This window comes from Nicotiana tomentosiformis, chromosome 11 (genome assembly GCF_000390325.3).
Source record: "Nicotiana tomentosiformis chromosome 11, ASM39032v3, whole genome shotgun sequence".
NCBI classification, from domain to species: Eukaryota; Viridiplantae; Streptophyta; class Magnoliopsida; order Solanales; family Solanaceae; genus Nicotiana; species Nicotiana tomentosiformis.
The window spans coordinates 40,542,827-40,563,695 of NC_090822.1; positions in this window are offsets into that span (position 1 = coordinate 40,542,827).

The window sequence follows — 20,869 nt, forward strand, 5'->3', positions numbered from 1 at the left end:
GTCATATGAGAGTTTTGGCAGTGTTTGAGGTGTCTTATTGCCTGAGCATCTTGTACTGGGTGAGACGAGGTTATTGGACCCGGGATTAGTGCGATCGGAGTTATGTAAGGTATATTAAAGAGACAATATCGTTATTCGATTTAGAATGATGTAAAGGTCCTTGTCAGGAGGAGAGACTCCATGATTTGTTGATTCGGAAGGTGGTTATTAGTTTCTACACATCTCTGCCATCGTGGCAGTATTTCGAGAGTTGGAACAGGACTTATATGCGTCATGAGGAGTATTGCGGGCCTCATATTCATGAAATTCCTGCTATTGTGGTCGGAGGATGTTATTATGGGCGACCGACTTATGTGGTACATGGTGTAATTTCAGCATCGGTGCATGATCATATTTTGATACAGTGTGTGGTGATTGGTACGGTGTTCGTATGTTAGACTCAGGTCATGTAGAGAAATTCGGAGGTTAGAATTTGGTTCTAAGGCTTATTGACTAAATAAAAGGGAAGATCTTCAGTCTGACTCGAGCTAATGTGTTCAACTAGGTTGTGGTGGAACGGGGCAGATGCACGAGGTGTTAAATAGTGATTTTGGACAACTCCGCAGTAGTTCTTGGCACGTTCAAGGACGAACGTATGTTTAAGTGGGGGAGAATGTAACGACCCGGCCGATCATTTTGTGCTCTAGCGCGTCATTCAGCAATTTTAGGTCTTATGTAGCTTCACTTCATGGTTTATGACTTGTATGTGTGGTCGGAATTGAATTTCGGGAAGTTCATAGTTAATTCGGATGGAAATTTCTAATTTCGGAAGCTTTAAGTTGGATGAATTGAATAAGGTTTGACTTTCGGGTAAATGACCACGAATTCGGGATTTGAAGGTTCCAATAGGCTTGTATGATGATTTTGGACGTGTGCGTATGTTTGGGTTGAGTATCGGGTGGTCCGGGATCATTTCGGCGCTTATTACGGAAGGTTAGCACTTCGAAGGTTTAAGAATTTCCTAAGTTTGGTTTGAAGCAAGCTTTGGTGTTATCGATATCCGTTTGAGATTTCAAGCCTTGGAATGGGTTCGTTTGATTTATGACTGATTCGAACGCGTTCGGCGAAGTTTGAAAGTTTAAAGAAAGGTTTTGATCGTCAAGTCATAATTTTGATGTTGTTTCACGTGGTTTGAGGTTTCAACTAAGTCTGTGTCTTGTTTTGGGATGTGATGGTATGTTTGGATGGTTTCCCGGGGTCCCCGGATGCGGATCGGATAAAAAATGGATCGAGTTTCGGCTTGGTAGAAGTGCTGAGGCAGGTGGGATCTAGTGCAATCGCACCTGTGTAGAAAGGGCCACAGGTGCGAGCTCGTAGGTGCGGCGTTGTGGTCGCAGAAGCGACATTTGGACTGAGTTGGGATGGCCGTAGATGCGAGGATATTTACCCATTTGCGAGCCCTCAGATGCTACAAATGCTCCGCAAAAGCGGAATGCGAGCTGGGGTCACAGACGCGGACGATCTCCGCACATGCGGCAGCGCAGGAGCATGAGGTGAAGGAGAAAAGCGGTCGCGCAGGAGCGGGATTTTTGTCCGCAGATGCATATTTACTTGGCCTTAGAGGGAAACACACCTACGATGGATTTTTCCGCAGTTGCGGAGTCGCATGTGCGACAGTTTGGCCGCAGGTGCGAAGGACAGGCTGGGCAGTGTTGTTTTAAAATGGGGGTTTGGCTCAATTCCACTTCATCTTTTCCATGGGAGCCGACCTTGGAGCAATTTTGGAGTGGCATTTTTCATCATCTATTATGGGGTAGGTGATTTCTTCACATTGTGAGTTAAATACATGGATTATATGTGGATTTGAACATGGAAATGAGCAGAAATATTGGATTTTGGTAGAAAACCTAAAAATTAGTATTCTTGAATTTTTACCACGAAATTGAACATGAAAGTTGGAATAAATTATATATTTGAGTTGGTGGTGTTATGGGTAAAGTATATCTTCAAAAAGTTTCGAAATCCGGGCACGTGGGCTCGAGGGTTGATTTTATTGACTTTTCGAGCGGAGTTGGAAATTTTTATAAATTGTTAAATTGTAAGCATTGGGGTATATTTTGATTGAATTATACTTTGTTTGACATAGGAGCGCGTCCGGATTGTGATTCGGAGGTCCGTAGTGGAATTTGGTTTGAAATGGCGAAAGTTGGAATTTTGGAAAAGTTTGACCAGGAGTGGACTTTTTGATATTGGGGTCGGTTTCTGATTTCGGAAGTTGGAGAAGGTTCGTAATGTCAAATGTGACTTGTGTGCAAAATTTGCGGTCAATCGGACGTGATTTAATAGGTTTCAACATTAGTTGTGGAAGTTGAAGTTTCAAAGTTTAATGATTTCGAATTGAGGTGTGATTCATCGTTTTGATGTTGTTATGTGTGTTTTGAGGCCTCGAGTAGGTCTGTGTTATGTTATGGGACTTATTGGTATATTTGGACGTGGTCCCGAGGGGCTCGGGCGTGTTTCAGATTGATTTCGGAGCATTTTGGAAATTTTGGCTAAGGTTCATTGCTGCTGGTTCTGGTGTGACCGCACTTGTGGCTGGTTTGCGCAGGTGTGGTGGTCGCAGAAGCAACAGTGGGGCCGCAGAAGCGGCGAGTGGCATAGAAGCAACGGATGTTGGCGCACCTACGCGTGCACAGAAGCGAAGGTTTTCCGCAGGTGCGGAAAAGCAAGTCCCCATGGGTTTCATAGATGCGAGGCATCAACCGCAGAAGCGGAGGTCGCAGATGCGACATTTTTACCGCAAATGTGGAATAGCTGGGTAGAGTTATAAAAATCGAGGTTTTGGTTCTTTCTTCATATTTTGAGATGTGGGACTCGGATTGAGGCAATTGTTGAAGCAAATTTCATCACAAGGATTAGGGCAAGTGTTCTGTATTTAGTTTTGATTACATTTCATGAATCTATCTTCAATTTTGGAAATTGGTTGATGAATTTTAAAGAGAAATTGAGGGTTTTGGCCTAAAGTTTCATAATATGTATTTTTGAGTTTTGAACATCGATTCGGAGTCGGATTTGAGTGAAACTAGTATGGTTGGACTCGTAGTTGAATGGGTTGTCCGATTTGATCATTTTCGATCGGGATTGATTCCTTTAGCATTGTTTGATGTACTTGAGTTGTTTTTGGTTAGTTTCGAGCCATTAGGAGGTCGGAACGCACCGGATGGCATTTTGGAGCATCGTTTGGCTTGCTCGGTGTTGGAATTGGATTGTTCGAGTAAGTAACTCTTCTAATCTTGGAGCTGAGGGTATGAAACTCCGAAATACGTGTTATGTGATTTGTGTTGAGGTGACGCACATGCTAGGTGACAGGCATATGGGCGTGCACCACGTGAATTGGGACTCTGTTGTTTCCATGGCACTGTATAGTGGCTCTATTTTGTTGACATCCGTGTTTTCACCATGTGATAAAGTAATTGAGCTGTCAGTCTTGCTAGATATCATGTTTAGGTTTTATGCCGATACTGTTGGGACCCATAGTTATCATTTCTTGCTGTCATTTCACTGATTTCATTGATATTTCATACTCAATCATATTCATGCATTCATATCATATCTCAGTCTCAGTTGTTGTTTATTGATACATCATATCATTGTTATCGGGCTAGTTTTATGACATTGTGAGCCCGTGAGTGAGACTGGAGAGAATGAAGACTGATTGAGGCCGAGAGCCTAATTATGAGTGACAGTTATGGGATCGGGATGCACGCCGCAGCATGCTATATTGATTTATGCCTGGATCTAGCTTATGATAGTGCTTGGGCTGTAGGAGCCCCTCCGGAGTCTGCACACCCCCAGTGAGCGCGGTTGATTATATTGAGGGATGGATCTTCCCTGGACATGGATCTTGTCCGAAGCATTTATATACCTAGATATGGATCTTCTCCATGGGGCCTGATTGGCCTTCCTCGATACTGAGTTACTGATGGTTAGTGATGTATATATTCCGAGATAGATCTTCCCTGGGCCATATACAGTATTGAGTGGTTGAGCATGATGAGTGGAAAGTGTGAGACAGTGAGATTGGGTACTCTAAGAGTGTGAGTACATGATTCATCTCTTAGATACGTGGCATTGGCATGCACCCATGACATATAGGCATAGAGATGCATTTTTCCTCATGTTGTACGGTATCACGTCATTCATGACTTTTTACACACATTGATATGTGGACATAGAGAGGTATTTCACACTTGTTATCCGGAAAGAAAATGAAACATCTTATTTATTATTGAAAGGATTTTGGGAAAAATTATGGTTTTCAAACTTATTCATATTCTTGGCAACTTCGGTAAACGATTTGGGTTTTCACTGATGTACTTGAAAGGGAGAACCAATTTCAGAAATCGTGATTTTGCTAAGCATGTTTATCTCTAAATTACTTCTTGTATTATTTGCTTTAAGTTGTTATGGACTGTTGTTGGATATTGGTGTGGACCCGACCTTGGTACAAGCTCGTCACTACTTTCAACCTAAGGTTAGGTTTGTTACTTATTGAGTACATGGGATCGGTTGCACTCATACTACACTTTTGCACCTTGCGTGCAGATGTTGGCTGTTGATGTTGCTATGATCGATGAGAGCTGGATTGAAGATGTACATGTGTCCCGGTTGTAGCTGCCTCTTGTTCGTGGTAGCTTTAGATCTGTAAAACTCTGTTTATGTACTTTTCAAACAGACGATGTATTTATTTCATTTCCGCTTTGTAAACCCTATTCTTAGAAGCTTATGATTTGAACTACCAGTTCGTGGGGAATGTATAAGATTAAGATATTTCATTACTTAATTTCTTTATAAATTATTATTGGAATTGGTTAGTGGTTAATTGGCTTACCTAGCGGGTTGGATTAGGTGCCATCACGACTAGTCGGATTTTGGGTCGTGACATTACTAAGTCATGTTCTTTATTGGTCTTCTAATCGGTGAGATTATGGGTATGGGTTCTTGTTCTTCTAAGGGAAAGTTGTTAGGCACCCCTTAAAATCTACCTGAGTTAATTCCATAGGATTTAGACTAAGTTTGGGATCAATTATTTCTAAAAGGCTTTGATTAATAATAAGGAAGATGGCTCAATGTACACCTAAGGATGATACTGACAGAAAGGATATAGAGTCTTAAAGGGATAGGAATTTATGAAAGTATTCATAAGAAATGTTAAAAGAGTTTTTAAATTAGTACATAAGTGGTATAAATTTTATAAGTTTATAAAAGAGATTGAGTTATGAAAACACTTTGATTTGGGGGATGGTTATTTACATAATGATGAAAGGTTGTTTCAGAAACGTATATCTAAGATTTACCTTAGATTCGAAGGATTTCCAAAGAAAAGGTCATGTAATGGAAAGTCCATAAAGCGACGATCTTCTGAAGTTCTGATTTTTCTTATGAGAAACGAAAGTTGAAGTCTGGTTTTCCTTTTAGAAATAGAGCTGCTTTTCACTAAGTTCTGTATTTCAAAATCTTTTCAAGAAGAGAAGGGTAGTAAAAAACATAGCAATTATTGAGCAGATTACAACTTGCGAACTAAAGACCTACTGTGTAACGACCCGAAATTCACTAAAGGCCGTGATGGCGTCTAACGCCACCGTCAAGCAAGCCAACGGTGATTGATCAACTTAAATACTCATTTTATTACTTTGAAATCATAATTTCCATTAAATAAATAGTATAAAATAGAATTTACAAGGTAAAATGATAATAATTACGTTACTACCATACCAAACATCCAGTAGAAGCCCCCAAAACCCGGTGTCAGAAGTGCATGAGCATCAACTAGGAAATATAATAAAATACAACATATGTCTAGAATACATGTTAGACAATAAAATATAAATAACTTTGATGGAGACTCTGTATATTGCGGATCGTAACATGAATGCAGCTCACGGTAAAGTCTCGCAATAGCAGCACCTTTGTGCCAAAAAGACCACCATACGTATATGTACCTGCACAATAACTGCAACAAGTGCAGCATGAGTACATAAATCAATGCGTACCCAGAAAGTATCTAGCATAACTCTGCAAGAGTAGTGATGAGGGGTCGACATTGACACTTACTAGTGGTCCAATAAATCAAATATAGTAGGAAATAAACAGATGTGAGGCAGAATAAATAAAATATATAACAAGTATAAATACGTGGTATAATCCTCCTCTCAGCAATATACGCAAGCTCTCAGTTAGCAGTTACCTCATTAATCGGAGTATATATATAATGGACCTCACCAAATAGGCCATCAGAGTTCAAATCAGGAGAACTCAGAGATACACTGGCTCCTTGTCAAATATTACGCATGATTCCATAAGAGTATTTAATAGAAATGCCGAGGCGTACGGCCCGATCCCATCATAATGTGTGCACTGCCGAGGGTCGAACGCCACGAACCATAGATGCATCTTTATACTGCCGAGGCGAACTGCCCGATCCCATTAGAATAAGAAGCTTTAACGGGTCCTTGACCCCACTCACAAATACACGTGTGAGTTATGAATTTTAAGGAAAACTTTTAGATGAAATGCATAGCGCGAGAGAAATTCGTAAGAGGAGTACAATTATTCCGCGGCTAATCATGAAGACCGTCAAATCTCTACAATAGCAAGTCTAACACTCTACGCAAGTCTAGTCTCAAGTTGTAATGCGAAATAAAGGAATTAAACGAGCAAAGTTAACTCCTATAGTACAATTATAGCATGGTATGAACCTAAGTCTACCCGAAAAATAACATGAATTTAGCTACATACGGACTCTCGTTACCTCGTGCGTACGTAGGTCCCACAACAAGTAGCACATAGCAAATACATCACCTAGGGGTAGTTCCCCCCTCACATAGTTAGACAGGAGACTTACCTCACTCCGAAGTTCCATAACCGGCTCCAAAGCCTCTCTAACACCTCAGACTGATGCTCGTCGATCCAAAACTAGTCAAACAATGTGCAAACCAATGAAAATATACTCTAATACTCATAATAATTAATTCGAAAAATTCCCTACTTTGCTCAAAAACTCAATAAAATCAACCCTCAGGCCCACGTACCCGTATTCCGAAACTTTTCGAAGATAAACTTTACCCATAACACTACGAACTCAAATATATGATGCATTCTCAATTCCATGTCCAATTTCTTGGTCAAAATCCAAAAATTATCAAATTCTAGGTTTTCTTCAAAAACCCACAATTTTCCATAAATTTCCATGTTAAATCCTTATAGAATCAGTGTAATTAACTTACAATGTGAAGAAATCGCTTACCTCCAAGTTGATAAAGAAAATGGTGCTCCAGAATTGTTCCCAAAGTCGGCTTCCATGAAGAAATAGAGTGAAAAATGACCAAGGACACGCCTTAAAACAATTCTGCCCAGCGTTGCATCGCATCTGCGGACATAGTTTGCGCACCCGCGGTCTCGCCAACTCGTTCCTGCAGATGTCTCTGGCCAGCAGCCCATCGCACCTGCGGAAGTCATTTCACATCTGTGATGTTGCTTCTACGACAAAACGATCGCTTCTGCGAAGCCATGCCCAGTTGCCTCTGTCGGCTCCTGCGCTCCAGTGGTCGCATCTACGATGACGCAGGTGCGGGAATTGCATCTCACCAACGACCTCTACCCAGTTCACTTGTAGTCGTTTCCGTGATTCACTGCCTCGCTTCTGTGAGGTCTCTTCTGCGATGAAGCTTCCGCAGAAGCGGTTGCACCAGTAACCAAATTTTTCCAGCTCTTCCTTAAGTCCAAAAACCAATCCGTTAACGATCCGCAATAAACCCGAGGCCCCCGGGACCTTGACCCAATATACCAACGCGTCCCAAAACACATTACGAACTTAGTCGAGGCCTCAAATCACACCAAACAACATCGAAACTACAAATCGACGATTGAAATCCTTCTTTAAAATTTCAAACTTTCAAACTTTGACAAACGCGTCTGAACCATATCAAAACATTCCGGAATGATGCCAAACATTGCGTGCAAGTCACAAATCACGATACGAACCTATTTTAAGGCTCGGAACCCCAAACGGACATTGATAAGATCAAAATCCACTTCAAACCAAACTTATGAAATTCTAAAACTTTAAAAAATGCCAAATTTCTACAATAAGCGTCGAAATGCTCCCGGACCACCCGATACTCAACCTGAACATACGCCCAAGTCCGAAATCATCATACAAACCTATTGGACCCTTCAAATATCGATTCTGAGGTCGTTTATTCAAAAGTCAAACATTAGTCAAATCTTTCAACTTAAAGCTTCCGAAATTAGAATTTTCCATCTGAATCAACTCTAAACTTCCTGAAATTCAATTCCGACCACACGTACAAGTCATAAAACATGAAGTGAAGCTACTAAAGGCATCAAACCGTCGAACAACATGCTAGAGATCAAAACGACCGATCGGGTCGTTATATTCTCCCCCACTTAAAAATACATTCATCCTCGAACGTGCCATGAACTGCTCCGGAGTTGTCCAAAATAATTGTTTAACACCTCGTGCACCTACTCGTACCACCACAACCCAGCTGAGCACATTCGCTCGAGCCAGACTAAAGATTCTCCCTTCTATTTAGTCAATAAGCCTTAGAACCAAATTCCAACCTCCGAACTTCTCTATAAGACCTGATTCTAACATATGAGCACCGTATAAATCCTTACACACTGCACCCAACATGACTATGCTCCTCCGCTGAAATCACACCATGCACCACATAAGTCGCTTGACCATAACAACATCCTCTGACAACAATAACTGCAATTCCACGAATCCGATGCCCACAACAAACCTCATGATGCATATAAGTCTTGTTCCAACTCTCGCAATACTGCGACGACGGAAGAGATGCATAGAAACTAATAACCACCTGCCGAATCAACAAATCATGGAGTATCTCCTCCTGATAAGGACCAATATCTCATTTTGAACTGAATAACATTATTTGCTCTTTAATATACCCTACATAACTCCGATCATACTAATCCCAGCTCCAATAACTTTGACTCACCCAGTACAAGTTGCTCAGGCAATAATCCATCTCAAACACTACCAAAAATTTCATATGACGCCAATAATGCACCAACAAGCAACAAACTCGAATGCGATACATAAGGAAAAACGAACTCTGGAAAAGAACTACCCAGCCCGCGTAGCGAATTAAACGGTCGAACAGGTGCTATGAACCCTTCTTAGAGAATGAGAAACAAAATACACAAGAATAGATATAGGGAACCGTCTTGTCACACCCCGAACCTAGGAGCGAGACCAGCACCCGGTGCCTTACCTAACCTAGCGTACCAAATTGCGACTAAGCGACTCTGAACATATAATGTCATACTTTGGCTATGGGGCCACCTTGCAGGACAATTTGCGAAGCAAAATATAAAACTGAATGGAAACTAGCGCTAACTAAACATCAATATAAAGCTAGGCCGACAAGGCCGTCATAGCAACTACAGCTGACAAACCACCAAATTATACATACCAGGCCTACAAACCCAATATACTGCACTAACCAACAGGATATGTCTACAAGCCTCTACTGATAGATATATTGTGATCGGAACATGGCCTCGACCTACCCATAATATATATATAAATACATACATAAGATGTACACGAAAACCTAGACCCGATAACTCCGAAGGATGTGGAGCTTACCGATCAGGCTAAACTCTGGAAACACCTACTGAGAAGGTCTACCCGTCTGTCTATCTAAACTTGCATGCATGAAGTACAGCGTCCCCAGAAAATGGACGTCAGTACGAAATAATGTACCGAGTATGTAAGGCAATAACATAACTGAAAACTGAAACTGAACTGATAATATAATAACTGGAAGTAACTGGGAGTCAAAGATGATATGGAGATATACTTACCTACTGATAGTGACTAAACTCCTTCAATATAGTAAGTAAAATAAATGTCCGGCCCTATAAGGCTCGGTACGTGTAACTGCTCGGCCGTAGTAGGCTCGCTCATAGGCGCTCGACCATACTGGGCTCTGTATCTCGGCCATCCTGGGCTCGCTCATAGGCGCTCGGCCACAGTAGGCTCGGTATATATAACTTACCATCTGATCAGAGGTTGCCCAATAGGGGCCTGCCCACCGATTATAGCTCGATGGTGGTGAAAATAGTGTAATACTGTATATATATATAGACCCTCTGCTCTCTTGACTGAATAAAGACAAAACTAAACTGAATATGAAGTCCCGATAAGGAATAATATTGTAACTTATGAGACTAGAATAATGTGAATAAATTCATGAATACGAACTTCTCTTTATGTCTCATTATTAACACATGTAGCTACGAGATCATGCCAAAATGAAGGAAGGGCTTAGCCTTAACATACCTTATCACAATCTTTCTAATCACCAAGTTGAACTCACCTCTTCGCACCTTAATCTACAAGAATGATAATAATACTATCGTTAAGTTACGAAAGGTACAACTATCGCACAACGAATGACAAACTTATTTTGTATTAAAACGGGCAGCATCTCCCCTATAATCCTTACTTCCTCCAAATTCAAGATAACACCAACAATACAAGAACAGAACAATAACAACATATATACATCATTTTCCAGCCCTATATACGCCATCAAATACTACAAAACAGCCCAACACACCCCAATCTCTTCATACACAAAACGACCACCGTAGTAGTGTCAAACGACCCGGAAATGTTATGACGAACGACCAGCCAACCACCCTACATTTATATGGTGTTTCTACACCCCCTTCCTCCTCCAAAACTCCACAAAATAGTAGTAAAACATGCAGCCCAACAGCAACACAAAACAGTCCACAAAACAGTCTACTACAAGTGAATAACTCGAACCCACGGCTTCCGATCACCGTCCCGTGAGTTCTTACAAGTATAGAACGACTTACCATGAATTTATAGAAGAACAACTGGATGAAAGAGAGAAGTAAACTCACCTTATTTGTTGGATAACTCAGCTCCTATCTTGGTTCTTCAAACTCTAGGTTTTACCTCCAATTAGAACTTGAAAGGGAGAGAAAATCAATTAGGGTTTGTGGGAAATTTTTGGGAGGATTCTTTGCAGAGCTTATGTCTGGTTATTATGCACTATTTTAAGTCTAATATATGAAGAAAATAGTCCTTTAAAAGGCCTCTTTGGACGACCCTAAATGGCCCATTTTGGGGCTTTCATTTAAGCAAGTAGGTGACACACCTACTTGTCACCTAGCAGCTTGCGCAGTATCGTAAAAATGCCCATATGTCTCTACTCCGATGTCGTACTGACAAACGGTTTAATGCATTGGAAAATAGACTCATAGATCTTTAATTTTATGGGTGGAAAACCCTATACCTCTAAGTATATTGGGAGAGAATTGCAGTTACATTTGACCAAAAGTTTCAGTAAAACTTATGAGTGTAACTTGTGATGACTTTCATCGAATTTTGTTCCACAACTCGCTTGATATTAAAACATAACACACGGATGTCATACGACTAATATAAATCATAACACAATCTCCTTATCATGTTAATCACCCTAGTCTCACCCCAAAGGTACATGTTATAACATTCCCAACTTGTCGACTTTCGACGAAACATTATTTTATTCAATTGCTTTAGCTTCTAAACTGTCCAACCCTCTTTGTACTTGTTGTTCATGATCTTCAATATTTGTAACCTCAGAGGTAACATGATTAACTTACTTTATATACTTTTAAATATTATCTCATTTTTGGTCCTACATTAGTTTGCTTACGACACATTTTTACATACGAAAATATAGGGTGTAACATCACTCCCCCCTTGGGAACATTCGTCCTCGAATGTTTACTCTTGGAGACTTTGGAAACTTTTTCCAGAGTATCCTTCGTACACTAGGTTAAAACCAACCTGCACGTAGCCAGAAACATACTATGCATGCCACACATGGCCAATCTTTATAAATAGCAGCAATTTGCCTCACCGACCGTAAATCATAAATATTGAAAGTGAAAAATAAAAGCTTACCTGATGACCTGCTAGCCTACATAGAGCTATGTTGTAGCGTCCCATCTCGAACCATATCTTCAGTTTGAAATAGGTGGGGGTATTTAGACTTCATTTCTTCCTCCGATTCCCACGTCATCTCTTCTACATTCTTGCTCCTCCATAAAACCTTTACGGAAGCTACCTCCTTATTTCGTAGATTGCGGATTTGTCGGTCTAGGATGGCAACTGGAATTTCCTCGTATGACAAGTCCTCTGTAATCTGTACATCATCCGTGGGCACCACTCGGGTAGGATCGCCAATGCACTTCCGTAGCATAGATACGTGAAAAACCGGATGGACAGACTCCAATTCTGAGGGCAACTCTAACTCATAAGCTACTTGGCCCACTCTCCGAATGATCCTATAAGGCCCAATATACCGTGGGCTAAGCTTGCCTTTCTTGCCAAACCTCATCACGCCCTTCATAGGTGATACCTTTAAGAATACCCAGTCATTAATCCTGAACTCTAAGTCTCGTCGCCGCACGTCAGAATATGACTTCTGACGACTCTGAGCTGTCAACAGTCGCTCTCGGATAAGCTTTACTTTCTCTATGGCCTGCTGAACCAGGTCTGGCCCATGTAACCCAGATTCTCCAACATCAAACCACCCTATAGGAGATCTGCACTTACGCCCATACAAAGCCTCGTACGGAGCCATCTGGATACTAGAGTGGTAATTGTTATTATATGCAAACTCGATAAGAGGTAGATGTTCATCCCAACTTCTTTTAAAATCCAACACACATACTCGTAACATATCCTCGAGCGTTTGAATTGTGCGCTCAGCTTGTCCATCAGTCTGTGGATGAAAAGCTGTGCTGAGATTCACCTGAGTCCCTAGACCTCTCTGAAATGACCTCCAAAAATGTGCTGTAAACTGAGCCCCACAGTCAGATATAATAGAAACCGGTACTCCGTGTAGCCGCACTATCTCCTAAATACATAACTTTGCATAATCTTCTGCTGTATATGTAGATTTGACCGATAGGAAGTGAGCTGATTTTGTGAGCCTATCGACCATCACCCATATGGAAACTTACGATTAGAACGAGGTAAACTCGTGATAAAGTCCATGTTTATCGCCTCCCATTTCCATGTCGGGATCTCTATAGTCTGCATTAGCCCTCCGGGCTTCTGGTGCTCTACCTTCACTTGCTGGCAACTAGTACATTAGGCGACAAACTCAGCAATGTTCTTCTTCATATCGTTCCACCAGTACATATCCTTAATGTCATGATACATCTTCGTCGATCCAGGATGGATGGAATACCATGAATAATGTGCCTCTGACATAATCTTGTCTCGTAGCCCTGCTACATCTAGAACACACAAACGACCCATGTATCTGAGAACCCCATCTCCCTTGAGCTCTAACAATGGCTTCTTCTGCTGCGGAGCTCGCTCTCTCAACTCGACCAACTCTGGGTCCTCGTACTGCCTTTCCTTGACTTCAGCTATGAGGGATGATTTTGTAGTGTTTTGGAGTACAACTCCACCATCCTCAGAATCTACTAACTGAACCCCCAACAAAGCCAATTGATGAATCTCTCTAGCTAATTGTCTTTTATTGGGCTCTACATATGCTAAGCTACCCATAGATCAGAGGCATCTGCTACAACATTAGCTTTCCCTGGATGGTAGAGAATGTTAACATCGTAATCTTTCAATAACTCAAGCCATCGCCTCTGTCGCAAATTCAACTCTTTCTGCTTGAAGATATATTGCAGGCTTTTATGATCAGTAAATACATCAACATGAACACCATATAAATAATGCCGCCATATCTTAAGTGCATGGACAACCGCAGCTAACTCGAGGTCGTGGGTCGGATAATTCCTCTCGTTCTTCCTCAACTGCCTTGAAGCATACGCAACTACCTTCCCATGTTGCATCAGGACACATCCTAACCTGACACCTGATGCATCATAATACACGGCATAACCCTCTAGACCCTCTGGAAGTGTTAGAACTGGAGCTGAGGTCAACCTATTCTTAAGCTCTTGGAAACTCCGCTCACAAGCCTCTGTCCATTGAAACTTAGTTTCTTTCTGTGTCAACTTCGTCAATGGTGCCGAAAGGGAAGAAAAACCCTCTACGAACCTCCGATAGTATCCTGCTAAGCCTAGAAAGCTACGAACCTCTGTCAGAGTGGTAGGTCTAGGCCAAGATTTCACGGCCTCAATCTTCTGAGTGTCCACCTTTATCCCTTCATCTGATACAATATGCCCCAAGAATGCTACAGACTTCAACCAGAACTCACATTTAGAAAACTTAGCATACAACTTACGATCACGGAGGGTTTGGAGTACCGCTCGCAGGTGGTCCGCATGCTCATCCTCTGAACGGGAATAAACCAGAATATCATCAATAAATACTATCACGAACAGATCTAAAAATGGCCGGAATAGGCTATTCATCAAGTCCATAAATACAGCGGGTGCATTAGTCAACCCGAAGGACATGACAAGGAACTCGAAGTGGCCATATCGGGTCCTGAAGGCTGTCTTCGGAATATCTTTTTCCCGAACTCTGACCTGGTGGTACCCCGACCTCAAATCTATCTTTGAAAAGCATCTAGCCCCCTGCAACTGATCAAACAAGTCATCGATCCTTGGAAGTGGATACTTATTCTTAATAGTTACCTTGTTCAGCTGCCTATAATCGATACACATCCTCAGCGAGCCGTCTTTCTTCCGCACAAATAGTACCGGTGCACCCCAAGGTGAGGTACTGGGCCTGATGTAACCTTTCTCCAGCAAATCTTTTAACTGCTCCTTCAACTCCTTCAATTTGGCAGGTGCCATTCTATACGGAGGGACGTATATTAGTTGAGTTCCTAGAAGCAAATCGATGCTAAAATCAATCTCTTGCTCTGGAGGAATACCTAGAAGCTCATCTGGAAACACATCTGCATACTCTTTGACTACGAGAATAGACTGAAGTGTAGGTATCTCAGCATCTACATCTCTAACTCACACAATATGATAAATGCACCCTTTTGCGATCATTTTGCTCGCCTTCAGATAGGAAATAAACCTACCTCTGGGTGTTGCTGTATTACCTACCCATTCAAGGACTGGCTCACCCAAAAAATGAAATCTGGCTACCTTTGCTCGGCAATCAACTGTGGCATAGCAAGCTGTCAACCAATCCATGCCCATGATAGCATCAAAATCCATCATCTCTAGCTCAACTAGGTCAGCTGAGGTCTGACGACTACAAATTGTCACCGTACAACCTCGGTAAACCCGTCTAGCAATAATCGATTCTCCAACCGGTGTAGATACCGCAAAAGGATCACTTAGTATTTCAGGCACTATACCAAACCTCCTCGCGAAAAATGGGGTAATATACGATAAAGTAGATCCTGGGTCTATCAAAGCATAAGCATCGTGAGAGCAAATTGTTAATATACCTATCACAATGTCTGGTGAAGACTCCTGGTCCTGTCGACCCGCTAAAGCATAGATACGGTTCTGATTACCACCTGAACTGGAACCTCTACCTCTACCAGCCGAAGACTGAGACTCACGCCCTGAAGGATGCACGGACATAGATGATCCTGTTGCTGAACTCACTGGTTGTGCCATTCCCCCAGAATCTCTATTTGGGCAATCTCACATCATATGCCCCGGACGCCCACATGTATAACAAGCATCAGAACCTGCTCGGCATTGACCCAAGTGTCCTCTACCACAGATGTCACACCGCGGAGGAAATGACCATGTCTGCGCAGAACCTCGTTGTCGCTGCAAACCCGACGCCCGTGAGCTCTCACCTGGTCCTGACTGAGTATAGCGGTCATACCCGTAACCCTGTAACTGAGGTGGCGGAGGCCTAGGTGGCCGTCCGAAGTACTGGGTCCTATAACTACCCTGAGATTGCTCCTGAGACCTGGGAAATCTCATCCTCTTACGTTGCCCTTGCTCAGCCCTCTCTGTACCCTGCTGCCGACGCCTACCCCTTTCTATATTCTGGGCGAATGCCTGAATCCGGGAGATATCCATACTATCCTGCAATGCAGCGGTGGCACATGCCTCGGTTAACTCTGGGGCTAACCCTGCTATAAACCTGTGAATCCTGTCCCGCATAGTAGCAACTATGGATGGTGCATATCTGGCCAATGAGTCAAAACGGAGACTATACTCTCGAACACTCATATTACCCTGCTTGAGGGCTAGAAACTGATCGACTCGAGCCTGTCGGATCTCCCGTGGTAAGTACTGGTCAAGGAAGGCATCTGAAAAATTCTCCCAAATAGCTGGAGGTGCATCACGTCCCCTAGACCTCTCCCATCCCTCGTACCAAAGGATGGCTATATCTCGGAGTCAAAAAGCTGCTAGCTCAACTCTCTTTCTCCGTGGCATGCATAACACGAAAGATCCTGTGAAGTTGATCTATGAAATCCTGCGGGTCCTCCCTCTGATCTGTCCTCGTGAACTCTGGGGGACTCAAAGCAATAAACTCTCGGACCCTTGAACTCCCAGACCCCTCAGAAGTTCCTGCACTAGCTGATGCCCTAGCCTGTTGCTGGGTAGCTACCAACTGTGTCAACAAATGCACCGCACTTCTCAAGTCCTGATCTGATGGAAGTGGAGGGGGAACTGGATGTGCGGTTTCCCTAGGAATCTCCGTAGTTGGTGGAGGAGCCGGTAATGGCTGAGTAGGGGTCTCACCTTGAGCCTCAGACTGGGCCCCATCTACTGGGGGTACCCTGCTGGTCCCCTCACCTACTGTTGTATCTCTCCTCTGGCTAGCCGTAGTCTTCCTAGTCACCGTCATCTGTGCATGCAAACACCAACACATAAGTTTAATTCAAATTTCCTATAACTCAGTTCTATAGCACGATTTTGATTTCAAAGAAGGGTAACCAACTCCTAAATGCCCTGTAGTTCCCTGCTTATATAATGTGGTGCACAACACATCTATAAACAAGACCCTACTAGAAACGGCTCGTAGACTTCCTAGGACAAAATTGCTCTGATACAAAGTTTGTCACGCCCCGAACCTAGGAGCGAGACCAGCACCCGGTGCCTCACCTAACCTAGCATACCAAATTGCGACTAAGGGACTCTGAACATATAATGTCATACTTTGGCCATGGGGCCACCTTGCAAGACAATTTGCGAAGCAAAATATAAAACTGAATGTAAACTAGCGCTAACTAAACATCAATATAAAGCTAGGCCGACAAGGCCGTCAGAGCTATTACAGCTGACAAACCACCAAATTATACATACCAGGCCTACAAACCCAACATACTGCACTAACCAACAGGATATGTCTACAAGTCTCTACTGATAGATATATTATGATCGGAACATGGCGCCGACATACCCATAATATATATATAAATACATACATAAGATGTACACGAAAACCTAGACCCGATAACTCTGAAGAATGTGGAGCTTACCGATCAGGCTAAACTCTGGAAACACCTACTGAGGAGGTCTACCCGTCTGTCTATCTAAACTTGCATGCATGAAATGCAGCGTCCCCAGAAAAGGGACGTCAGTACGAAATAATGTACCGAGTATGTAAGGCAATAACATAACTGAAAACTGAAACTGAACTGATAATATAATAACTGGAAGTAACTGGGAGTCAAAGATGATATGGAGATATACTTACCTACTGATAGTGACTAAACTCCTTCAATATAGTAAGTAAAATAAATGTCAGGCCCTATAAGGCTCGGTACGTGTAACTGCTCGGCCGTAGTAGGCCCGCTCATAGGCACTCGACCATACTGGGCTCTGTATCTCGGCCATCCTGGGCTCGCTCATAGGCGCTCGGCCACAGTAGGCTCGGTATATATAACTTACCATCTGATCAGAGGTTGCCCAATAGGGGCCTGCCCACCGATTATAGCTCGATGGTGGTGAAAATAGTGTAATACTGTATATATATATAGACCCTCTGCTCTCTTGACTGAATAAAGACAAAACTAAACTGAATATGAAGTCCCGATAAGGAATAATATTGTAACTTATGAGACTAGAATAATGTGAATAAATTCATGAATACGAACTTCTCTTTATGTCTCATTATTAACACATGTAGCTACGAGATCATGCCAAAATGAAGGAAGGGCTTAGCCTTAACATACCTTATCACAATCTTTCTAATCACCAGGTTGAACTCACCTCTTCGCACCTTAATCTACAAGAATGATAATAATAATACCATCGTTAAGTTACGAAAGGTACAACTATCGCACAACGAACGACAAACTTATTTTGTATTAAAACGGGCAGCATCTCCCGTATAATCCTTACTTCCTCCAAATTCAAGATAATAAAAACAATACAAGAACAGAACAATAACAACATATATACATCATTTTCCAGCCCTATATACGCCATCAAATACTACAAAACAGCCCAACACACCCCAATCTCTTCATACACAAAACGACCACCGTAGTAGTGTCAAACGACCCGAAAATGTTATGACGAATGACCAGCCAACCACCCTACATTTATATGGTGTTTCTACACCCCCTTCCTCCTCCAAAACTCCACAAAACAGTAGTAAAACATGCAGCCCAACAGCAACACAAAACAGTCCACAAAACAGTCCGCTACAAGTGAATAACTCGAACTCACGGCTTCCGATCACTGTCCCGTGAGTTCTTACAAGTATAGAACGACTTACCATGAATTTATAGAAGAAAAACTGGATGAAAGAGAGCAGTAAACTCACCTTATTTTTTGGATAACTCAGCTCCTATCTTGGTTCTTCAAACTCTAGGTTTTACCTCCAATTAGAACTTGAAAGGGAGCGAAAATCAATTAGGGTTTGTGGAAAATTTTTGGGAGGATTCTTTGCAGAGCTTATGTCTGGTTATTATGCTCTATTTTAAGTCTAATATATGAATAAAATAGGCCTTTAAAAGGCCTCTTTGGACGACCCGAAATGGCCCATTTTTGGGCTTTCATTTAAGCAAGTAGGTGACACACCTACTTGTCACCTAGCAGCTTGCGCAGTATCGCAAAAATGCCCATATCTCTATACTCCGATGTTGTATTGACAAACGGTTTAATGCATTGGAAAATAGACTCATAGATATTTAATTTGATGGGTGTAACACCCCATAACTCTAAGTATATTGGGAGAAAATTGCAGTTACATTTGACCCAAAGTTTCAGTAAAACTTATGAGTGTAACTTGTGATGACTTTCATCGACTTTTGTTCCACAACTCTCTTGACATTAAAACATAACACACGGATGTCATACGACTAATATAAATCATAACATAATCTCCTTATCATGTTAATCACCCTAGTCTCACCCTAAATGTACATGTTATAACATTCCCAACTTGTCGACTTTCGACGAAACATTGTTTTATTTAATTGCTTTAGCTTCTAAACTGTCCAACCCTTTTTGTACTTATTGTTCATGATCTTCAATATTTGTAACCTCAGAGGTAACATGATTAACTTACTTTATATACTTTTAAATATTATTTCATTTTTGGTCCTACATTAGTTTGCTTACGATGCATTTTTACGTACGAAAATATAGGGTGTAACACATCTCAACATCTCACTATTGCGGCATGCAACCCGATCCACGTATGGTACCATTGCGGCGTGCAACCCGATCCAAACAACATACCCGTGGCGGTGTGCCACCCGATCCACACATAACAATAAATAAGGAAATACCCATCAAGCCATAATGCTCATACCTACAAAGTACTTAATATCGACCACAAGTAGGCCAAGTGAAAAAATACAACCCTGGGGAGACGGATAGCGCCATATGCTACAAAACACAAGCACGACTAAGGTGCAATAAAAGACCTGCATCTCGAAAGCCATCCTACTCACATAATACCACAAGCTACATGGAACCACAACCCATGAGCAGATAATCAAGTCATCTCACAACCCACATGTCACAATAGAGTATTACATGGAATAACTGACGGCGGGAATAACATCCTATGCCCGAAGACTCCTCCATAAGCGATGCTATGCCGAATGAACAAATCTGACTTGACATAGAGCACACATTCACATTGGATCTACCAACGGGCCTCAAGCCGATTCTGATCATAACATACTGGGCCACAACCTTCCAAGGATCCACAATGGCCATATTCATGACATACATGAGCAGACGTCCAATGCGGAACAAACCCCCCCACAGTCCACAACCAAATAATAAAGCGCCTTCCAGGCATAAACTCTCACATTAGCGATAGTACCATTATATCCATACTTGGTTTGAACCCTTAACAATCAAGTGACTAACATGTTACACTTATACGGTCTTCCTGTGGGTTATACTCCCACGACCTTCCGCACCAGGTAGCATAGTCTGCATATCCACACCTCCAACTGTACTAATTCTGTAAGGAAAATCACAACTCACAAATCAATACACAATGTCTCTTCCACAGAACACCATACTTAGGCGACACTAAGATAATGCCAGCCTACTCTAAACATCTGAATTCTTCCCGGCTCATATGAGCTCGTGACTTTCTTATCAACACCGGGCCGTAACATTGATCCTCAACTTCCAATTTCCATGCCGCTTACTGTACCTATCACGCCGTTATGTGAGAGTACAAGAATTCATTATAACCCCTAAACCACCAGTAGAATAAACACTTTATTGGCTAGAAACCTTTCACTTAACTCGTTTCAGAATAACCATTGCAACACACAACTGAATCCCCCCGACCGTAGAAAATACAAACCTCAATTTGTGGTCTAAATCGCCATAACTCTTCCAAGATCCATCTACACATAATAGGCCATTATAATCAAATACCTCCAAATCGATCAAATTACGGTGGCTG